The sequence below is a fragment of the Podarcis melisellensis genome (assembly GCF_964234715.1).
Source record: "Podarcis melisellensis genome assembly, chromosome: 11".
In the NCBI taxonomy this organism is placed as follows: domain Eukaryota; kingdom Metazoa; phylum Chordata; class Lepidosauria; order Squamata; family Lacertidae; genus Podarcis; species Podarcis melisellensis.
Genome location: NC_138543.1, coordinates 28,002,762 through 28,013,077, shown reverse-complemented (window position 1 = coordinate 28,013,077; position 10,316 = coordinate 28,002,762). Strand labels below are relative to the sequence as shown.

The 10,316-nt window shown below is 40.6% G+C and overlaps 1 long non-coding RNA gene across 1 annotated transcript; it reads right to left on the bottom strand.

Annotated features, from left to right (window-relative positions):
• Positions 1-1,163: 1,163 nt before the first annotated feature.
• LOC309379938 lies at positions 1,164-3,167 on the bottom strand. The gene is made up of 2 exons (XR_014172690.1): positions 2,972-3,167; positions 1,164-1,391 (listed from the first exon to the last, which is right to left on the bottom strand). It is a non-coding gene; the product is annotated as an uncharacterized lncRNA (long non-coding RNA).
• Positions 3,168-10,316: the final 7,149 nt, after the last annotated feature.

Below are 10,316 nucleotides of genomic sequence, written 5' to 3'. Positions count from 1 at the left end.
TTGTGCTCCTTCTGGGGCTGTTTGTCCACCTCTCGTCCCCTCCCTCCATTCAGCTCCCACCTGTGGCTCCTAGAAGCTGTCAGCATGTGACAGCGGCCACACCCTGGGAATGGCTTTAACAGCTTGCCTAATCCAGATGAGGGTAGTTGATGGGTCTCAAACCTCCTGTGAGTTAGGGACTTCCCTGCACGCAGAGACACATAATTACTCTATGAGTTAGTGTTCATGCAAAAGTGCAATGAAGTTGCTCCTGCATGACCAACTTTTTGGTTGATTCTGGCATGTTTTTAGGAATCTTATGATTACCAAGATAATTGATGCCATGACTTTTATTTTCCCCTATCCTATCCATAATTACACAGAAGCAAGTCCAACCATGGGAGCTGATTTTTTGGAAGTGACGCGTAATTGATTGATCATTTATTGGAGCTTTTCCCCGTAAGCACTCACATGATTGCAACCTAAGCCATTTCTTCCTCTTTAACTGTTACTGTGTAGTTTCTCTCCCATTATTTACTCCAAAATTATAAAAGCAGTACAGTGTAAATCTTTATATAATAACCCAGAAACCTTCTTAAATACAAATAAATGGGTGGCCTGCTGTTTGATTTTGGCATACTCATTTACCTTTCTTTACCTTATCTAAAAAGGTTGAGTAGGACAAAATATTAAAACACAATTACAAAAGCCATTATGAAAGCCATAACGGTCCTCATTCAAAGTCTCGACAGCTTTTCTATGGATTCATATCGGTCTACAAAAGCTTTTCATTCTCCCCCAACCTGATGAGGCAAGAGGTAGTTAGCAGAATATAATGGAATGGGAAAAGAATGTGATGACCAAACAATATTGGTTGGTTTCAGAATAATCTACTCCTTGTGCTGTTACTTTTTGTTTCATTTGCGCAACATAAACACAGTTTATGGACAACTGTGTGGTGAATTTAAAACCCCGGAGCTCATTTCCTATTGCAGATAATGGATTGTTAATTGCTCACTGATAAAGATTGAGGCCCCAGCACCTGCAATCTGCAATAATAGCTGTATTTCATACATATGCATAGCAGTTGGACAGGTAGCAAAATAGCAACATTAACAGTAAAATCATATTCAATAGGGTTTATGTCACATTATATTTTGCGAAGAATGTGTATGACCACTGAATCAGACATACTTCCTTTTATGTTTTGTTGAATAGTACTTTAAATTGCAGAATTAAATGCTCAGAGCAGAAACCTTGTCAGTTGCAGTGTCACTGAATCAAATGCTATAAAGATGAAGTAGTCCTGCTGTTCTTTCTGTCAAAGCCTTCTGGCTATACTTCACAATTTGTACCTTTATTTGTTCCTCCATTTCGATTCCGCAAATGAAATGTTGAAACAACAGCATGTGCTGTGAAACACAGAAAGTAAATAGAAGGACTGAACTTAGGCAGAGGTGGAGAAAAATCTCAATATGAACGACTGATGTTCCCAATTCTGCAAATAAAACATTTTCTAACGTACTTAAAGGAAGATGGGAAGTGTAGGTGTAAAATACATTTTACAAAGCCAGTGCAGATCTTCTCTTGGGACCAAACTAGACATGGCATTATTCTCATCATTTAGCTTTGCACTATGGCAGCTAGCATGATTTTATTTAACAAATAGGAGCTTAAGCCAGATCAAGGCCATGGAGGGGGAGCTTTAACCCTTTGCTCCCAGCACAGTCCCAATCTAAATGTGGGGTGGAGGGCAGACCCTCCAAGTGTCCCTATCTTCCAGGGACAGTCCCGGATTTACAGAAGCCATCCCAGTTTCTGATTTGATCACAAAATATCCTGCTTTTTCTTAAGACATCCCTATTTTCATCAGATAAATGCTGGAGGGTACGGTAAGGTAAATGTAAAGAGACCCTAGACCATTAGGTCCAGTCGCGAACGACTCTGGGGTTGGGGCGCTCATCTCGCTTTATTAGCCGAGGGAGCCGGCATACAGCTTCCAGGTCATGACTAAGCCGCCTCTGGCGAACCAGAGCAGCACACGGAAATGCCATTTACCTTCCCGCCAGAGCAGTACCTATTTATCTACTTGCACTTTGATGTGCTTTTGAACTGCTAGGTTGGCGGGAGCTGAGACCGAAGAACGGGAGCTCACCCTGTTGCGGGGTTCGAACCACAGACCTTCTGATCAGCAAGCCCTAGGCTCTGTGGTTTAGATCACAGTGCCACCTGTTTCCTCGGTATGGTAGGACGTCCTTATTTTCATTGGAGAAATGTTGCAGGTTATGCAACATCCGAGCCAAGGAGATAAATAACTATACAACCTTTAGAAGACATCTGAAGGTATAGGGAAGTTTTTTTTGATGTTTAATGTTTTATTATTTTTTATGTATGTTGGAAGCCACTCAGAGTGACTGGGGCAACCCAGTTAGATGGGTGGGATGTTGTTGTTTTTGCTGTTGTTGTTTAGGGTGTCACTATTTTCATCAGAGAAATGTTGAAAGGTATGGGAGTGCCCCACACTTGAAGTTCATAATAGGAAGATATTTGAGGAGTTGCTTCTCAAACTACAGGCCTGTCTGCACTCCTGACCGCATATTTGTTTGTTTGTTTGTTTGTTTGTTTGTTTTTGTTTTAAAAACACCTCCTCCGTGCTCACGAAAAAGAGCATATCAGAAAGTGGCTAAGTTAGAAACTTCTTCATTAGTTCTGTATGAAAATGCAGCTTTTTAGCACAGAGGATCAATGTGCACTTCATGCAGGGACTCGTGGTGTCCCTCAGATGTCCCTCAGATACTTACTTTTATGCACTTGGCAGAAACATTGAAAAGTAATAAGCTGAAACACAAAAACTGTAATTTACTGCCACATGTTTAGAACTGCTACCAAAAAAAGGGGATTTGGAACTAAATTTTGGATGTAGTGGAGGGATCCCACCAATATTATATTTGGTCAATTTTGTTCAGTCTCTGGTATCTAAAATGGCATTTACCCCAATGAGATTTCATTGCCCTCGTTGCTTTCATTTGTATCCGAAACTGGCATAAAGGAGAGAGAATTGAGCGAGGTATCTTGCTTCTCGCATACTTCAAAACCTTTGGTGGTCCAAGGGAGTGAGCTCCCCATCACTCCTTAGCATTCAGAACTCTACTGATGCAGCAGCCAACCATCTGAGAGTCAGTCATCTTTGATGCCTTCCCACATGGATGGAAGCTATTTGTCAATGATGCATCCACATGGGTGGGGCCAATTGCAAGGCTCTTTCCCATGGACTCATTGTCATGTCTCCTAGAATTAGCTTGACCATTCTATCAGGGGAGGCACACAATCTACCCACAGCCACAGGACAGCACATTACGGGAATGTGAATCTCACCTGTCTGGAGGCTGCATCTACAGGACATGATATTCAGTGGAGGTGGAGGTGGCAATGCTCAAAACCAGATACAATCTAAAGATATTTTGTCATCATTAAACATAGCAGATTGCACTATATTTCTTCCCTTTGGTTACAAAGTGCTCTTGTAAGGGGGGGAGCTCTAAACAATTACATTTCATTTTGTGAAATAAAAATAGCATTTTGTATTTGGTTGCTACAATTTCTTTTAAGAGAAGGAGCTCTTTATCTTCAAAAACGGGAACAAACATCTCTGCATGTCAATTGATTGTATTTAAACTTTATTTTCAAAAGCATTAAAAGGAACTCTGGAACAGAGAATAATAATAAAAAATGCCAGCGCTCTTGTATGAACCCATTTCTGAATGTCAGTTACCTGAACCACACTCACAAATCAGAATTAGATTTCTTTTTCAGGTGTTGTAGGCACAGATTTAAGTTTTCGGCCATTATCTGAGATTCGTATGGCCTGCGCATTGTAAAAAATCATTGGAAAATGAACAAATGAAAATCTAACTTCAGAAAAGCATTTTGCACAGGCTAACACCTAGGCTAATTCTTAGTCCAGAGAATACCAGTAAATAATACACATCGTGCACATTGTGGGAGCATTTAGCTTTCAATCTGCATTTTGAACTTGGCTGTAGATGATCTGCTAGGTGCCGTGGTTTTAATACCTTATTGGCAAAGATGCAGTGTAGACATTCAAACAGCATATTAGTAACTGACTGAAGCCTATCAGTGCATGCACACATGCACATATGCACACATATATGAGAGCTATCCGTAGGATTCAAAGTGATGCTGATCATTCAAAGAATAGGTAGGGGGAAACCTAAAGAAAACCCCAATGAGAAGCTGCTGCTATAAATTATATGAGCTGTTTCTTCTCAAGTTAAGCATTACCCAAGGGTAATGTGCTGACTGCAAGGATGAAACATGCCTAGGCATGTGCTGAAGCAAGAGACACAAGTGAATCCTGTTAATTAACACTAAATATCTGCATCACTGAAGACCAGCAACACACATAAATTCATTGGGTTGGATCCCAACAAAGTTTGTTGAATTTAGGTCTCACTAAAATCAATAGTAGGGACGCGGGTGGCACTGTGGTGTAAACCACTGAGCCTAGGGCTTGCCGATCAGAAGGTTGGCAGTTCGAATCCCCACGACGGTGTGAGCTCCCGTTCCTCGGTCCCTGCCCCTGCCAACCTAGCAATTCGACAGCACATCAAAGTGCAAGTAAATAAATAGGTATCGCTCCAGCGGGAAGGTAAACGGCGTTTCCGTGCGCTGCTTTGGTTCACCAGAAGCGGCTTAGTCATGCTGGCCACATGACCTGGAAGCTGTCTGTGGACAAACGCTGGCTCCCTCGGCCTATAGAGTGAGATGAGTGCCGCAACCCCAGAGTCGTCCGCGACTGGACCTAACGGTCAGGGGTACCTTTACTTTTTAAAATCAATAGTACAAGTTAGTCATCATTTACATCATATGGAATGAAGTGCATTGTCCCATGTGTATCAGTCGGGATGAAGTGGATCCAACACACCAAAACGAGATAAACCTGTTCATGCAACTTTTTGCGAGCGCACTATGGGAAACAGAAGAAGAAGAAACATGGTTAACTCAACCATCTTCATGCTGCTGCTTCTTGCCGGATCCTATCAGTCTGTAGATTAAGGAACTCGAGCATTATGGTCAGATATTTTGCAATACACTGGTTCTGAGGAGAAAATAAATGTTAGAAATAAGGAACATTAAAGGAAGGTGCCAGGGCTATAAATGCTGCCTTGAAGAAGCTGATTCCTTTACTCCAGCAGAGTGGTGGCATTATATGAATTAAGTTATCATTTCATATTTAATAATTATGTGGCCTTTAAGGCAAAGCCAAAAAAGAGAAGACACACTATAACCATGAAGACATTGTCTGTTTCCTTATTTTACTCTTCACCCTTAAAAAAATCTTTCTGACAGATGACTTGATTTCAGTTGTTGGGTAAAATAAAGCATGCCATATAACTCAATTCAGATGTAATCTGTGTAAAATTTACTTGAGCGGATTGACATTATTTATGTTCCTGGCTTAACCCAGAGTCAAGAAACAGCAGGTATGAGTCACCCACTATTTGACTGTGTGTGGTGATTTCCGATAAGTAAGGCGTGAATCCAGTAAGTGTTTGTGCTTTTGATGTTGATTTTTGACCTTGTGGAATGTAACTAAATCGTGTGTGTGTGTGCGCGCCATGTATGTATAAAGACTTCTTAGTGCATTTTATGTGGGCCCAGTTGGTGATTGAAAGGAAGATGGTATTCCCCTCCGTACTGAATAACAGTTGGAAAGCTCATAAAGGAATCTCCTTCTGAGGGAAAGTTAGAAGTAGAAAGGATAGGTAAAATTATTATAAAGCTTGCTGAAGCCACATGTGAGGGTGGTAGACCCATTTGTTGAAACCAAGGCCTCTCCTAACCACATACAAAATATATGTGTAGTGATTTTAATAACAAGAGAAGTGTGTTCGTGAAGGCAACTGAATCCTCTTCCCTTAGCATAGAGACACCACCTATTAATTTCAATGGCATTTCTGCAGATGAATTTCCCAGAAGTTCTGAATAATGTGTTCGTAAATAAAGAGGAGTCATTTTCACAAACACTTACAGAAATCAAACTAGTTTTATTTTCTAAATATGAATATTGTATCTAACCTTTGGTAATGTCAGTTGTTCTATATACATAATAACTTAAACTAGCAACAAGTAAAAAAATGCGGAAAAGAAAAAGATGGGATAGAGATTACATAGTGATTTTTGAGTTGTAAGCAAGCAGAGCTGGATACTCTTTCTTCTTAAGGTTTTTCTTTTTTAATCATTTCATTTTTTTAAAGGCATCAAGGTCTGGGCTGCATTGTCACCACTGATGAAACTTCTGTTTTCCTGTTGCTGTTGAGCAAATTCTTAATACTCAAAGGCAGTTCAGTTTCTATCAACTGAATCCTCTTGGAGTTTCCAGATTGTATGGCTAGCAAGTCATTGGCATATCCTGAGGCCTTTTGCTGCTTATGAATTGTGTGTCCTGGTTCTTCTCCTTAAAGCACTGTGATAGATCATTATTGGGTATGCATGGAAATCATCGTAAAACAAACTGAAAACTACCTACCAGCATTCCTCCTACATTGGGGCATTGGACAAGTGTCCAAATTGGTCAAAAAGAAATTTTGCCATGTTGAAGAGTAGCAGTCTTGAAAGTGATGTTTACTTAAGTCAGGAGTAGCTACCTTGGTGCCTTCCAGATGTTGTTGAACTTCAGCTCCCATCAGCCCCAGCCAGCATTGCCAGAAAAAAGTCAGGGATGGAAATGGGAGTCCAACAACATTTGGAGGGCACAACCACAGGCTAGCCCAATTTAAATAATGTGTTACAATATCTTAGCAATGGTATTGGAAGTCTAGAATTAAAGAAGTTTGCTGTTGAGGGAAAAACCCAGTCCAGTGTATTCTGTCACAGATTTGCAAATATGGTGCTGTCAGCTCCCAGACAGTCTAGCCTCATTATCATGTTCCAAGTTTGGTTGTTTGAGTCAGCGGTCTTGGTCCATGTGAGCAGCTGTTCAATGATACTAAGTCTTACAGATGCTTTCTGCAGGAGAAGCTCAGCAGCAGTTGCTCTTATCACTGTTTGCCCCAGCAGTAGTCACCTACAGTAGTCACTCCATTGACAAATCAAGAGGAATACAATGATAGCAGCTCTGGAATACATTTTTGCATGTTTAAAGATGAAATTACAAACTTAACATACATATGCAGAACCCTGAGATTTTGACTAAGCAGATTAGTGTGGAGAAAGCTCCTTAGTGAAAGAACTCTTTTGGCGACATATGTTAAAATACTGCTACAAAACCCCACAGGGGTTAAAAACTTTTAGAAATAATTAATTCATAGAAGAAACATACCGTTTGCAAATCAAATTCCTCTCCAAAAGATCCCTAATGTAATTTATTCATTCTCTGGGCAAGAGATAGGCTAACATTTGAACTTTTATCAGACAAAACTCTGGATTATTTGTATACTACCAGCCTTTCAGCAACCTTACAGTAGTATTGAATGCCTAGTAGCAGTGCTTTTTTTCTTAAAAAATGTTTAGGGGTACAGTGGTATCTCAGTTTAAGAACAGTCCTGTTTACGAACAATTCGGTTTACGAACTCTACAAAACCGGAAGTAGTGTTCCGGTTTGCAAACTTTACCTCAGTCTACAAATGGAAGCCGAATGGTGGAAGGGCACCGGCGGCAGGAGGCCTCATTAGGGAAAGCGTGCCTTGGTTTAAGAACGGACTTCAGGAACGGATTAAGTTCATAAACTGAGGTACCACTGTACTCTCATTTTGACTCAAGAAAATCACTGGGAAAGGAAATGAAGCTGCCATCGGAGGTGGTAACAACGAAACTGACCAATCACCATGCTAGATTGCAACTCCTACTTCACACATTAATCGCTTGCTTCCATCTGAGACTCAGGAAACACCGTGACAGCAAATGAGGTTGCCATCAGGGGTAGCAACGGAACTGACGATTCACTGTGCTAGAGAAGAAATGATTTTTTTTAAAAAAAAGTTTCTTCTCCCGTTAGCTTCACAAAATGCTTTGGGGTATGTGTACCCCTGCGTCCCCTGATAAAAAAAGCACTGCCTAGTAGTATTGAGTGCCTAAATGAACTTAAGGATGGAGCCAGGAGGCATTTTTTGTTTGCTTGCTTCTATGCTCCTAGTATCGGGGAGATGAAAAGCTGCCCTATTCTCAATAAAGTATTCTTAGGACTTCATATCATTCTGATTCAGGATCAGAGAGGAATGTGAGAAATCAACATTTATTCAAACATTTGCCACACTTATTTACTTTGCTTCTATCCAGACTTTCTACTCTGTATGTTGACAAGAGAGTAGCACAAATGTTGCCAATGATACTTGGGAATGAAATGGGATTCAGTTAGATAGCTTATTGCTACACTGTACTGTACAACAGACTCCTGGATTTTGATTAGCTGTACTCCAGCATCATGCTGATGCCACTAGTCCCATTGTTCAGGAAGACTTCCACATAATATGAAAATCAGTACAGCAATTTAATTCCTTTTCTTTTTGGTTGTCCTCCATGCGTTCTATTAAATAGCTGTGCCCATCATAAATTTGAGAGTTTTGCCCTTTCCTGGAAGAAATGATATTCAAAATTAGCACAGAGCATCAAATAAATGCAGCCTTTATTTGGACAAACAGAGGAGGTGGACTGATCATCAAGGTGCAGACCCCAAACTTTTGTGGATTGTTCATCTTCTAGAGTATAGCCACTGACCTTGATGGTTGATCTGTCAATAGCATTGCTGAAACATGGAACAGCAGGCTCACTTTACTCCCCTTGAAGCAAGATTTTTCTTTCTCTGATTCAGAAGCACAGCTCTGCCTAGTTTACAAAGGAGCAAAATAGGAAGCAGACAATTAGGCCTGCTTCTAACACCAGTGGCATAGCGTGGGGGTGCAGGGGGGGCCGGCCGCACCGGGTACAACACCTGGGGGTTAGGGTTAGGGGGCGCAAATCCACGGGTTAGGGGGCACAAATTACTTGCCTTGCCCCGGGTGCTGACAACCCACGCTACTCCACTGTTTAACACCAAGGACAGAGCCCACTTTTGCTGCTGTGAATTAGCTCTGCACCTACACAGTCCTTCCTATCAGCATATACTGTTCTTTGTTATTACAGCCAAACCATAGTTAGTCATCAAAGCAGAATCAACTGTTTCAACAAACACGAAGGCTTTTAGGGGGGAAACTCCACTTGTCTCCCTGATCAGCTAACATACCTTTTTCTTTCTGGAAAAGTTTCTGGAATGGCTGGTCATTCTGTGTCATTTAGCATCTAGATCCTACTATTTTCACATTGAACATATGCTATCCTGACTTTCAAGTTAGATTTGTCACTCAGGCTGCACATACAGTATTACAGTAAAAATCTTCACTTAGATAGTAATTGCATCATCCTGATAATGTTCGATCTTCCTGGTGATTTTAATACTTCTAATCACAGAGTAGTGGTATTGAGTCTATGACTGCAGTATATGAGAATGATGTTTGTTTAAGAAGCACGCAAATTGGCTTCTCCCACCCTACTGCATTTTGTGACTGCTGCATTGTATTGGAACGATTGCTTTGCATGTGGAAGGTCACAGATTCAGCCCCTAAAAACTCCAGGATGAACCAATCAGCACAGACAACTAGATAGACCAATTGCCTGATGGCTTATATGGCAGCTCCCTAGGTTTGTGTATGCAGGCCATGTAACTGATGGGCCCCAAATGAGGCAGATTTGGCAGAGTTATAAGGGGAAACCTCGTAATTATAGTCTCTGGTACCTGATATTCCTATTCTGTGCCAAATAATATATATCTGTTCAAGTTCACCTGAATAGAGCTGTGAGGCATATTAATAAAAGTATCTGCCTGTCTCGTCAAGACACTGTACCATTATCTGACTGTATTTTTAATATAGCCCCCATAGAGAAAAGAATTAGAATTTGCTTTAAGCAGCAGCAAAATCTAGTATTGTGGGTGAGGATGGGGGTGTTACAGATAGTATATTTTCTATTTTCTCTTTGAGAAATTGTGTTTTTTAAAATACCGATATATTCCGTTTATATTCAGCCCCCCAACCTCTGAAGATTATGTTAGCCTGAAGCTCATTGAAATTCTAAAAGAAATTGCCTTTCTGGGTATTTCCTGTTAAAATGCTGTAAGATTGCTCATTCTCTTGATATTTTAGTGAACAACGAAATGATGGCAACATGAAGATTCTGCTTCTGGAAAGGCAAAGGATTCTATTTAACTTCTGTCAGGTTGTCCTAAAGGAATTCTGCATGATAATATTTATTTCTTCTGGGAGACATTCTAGATGTGAATAGAA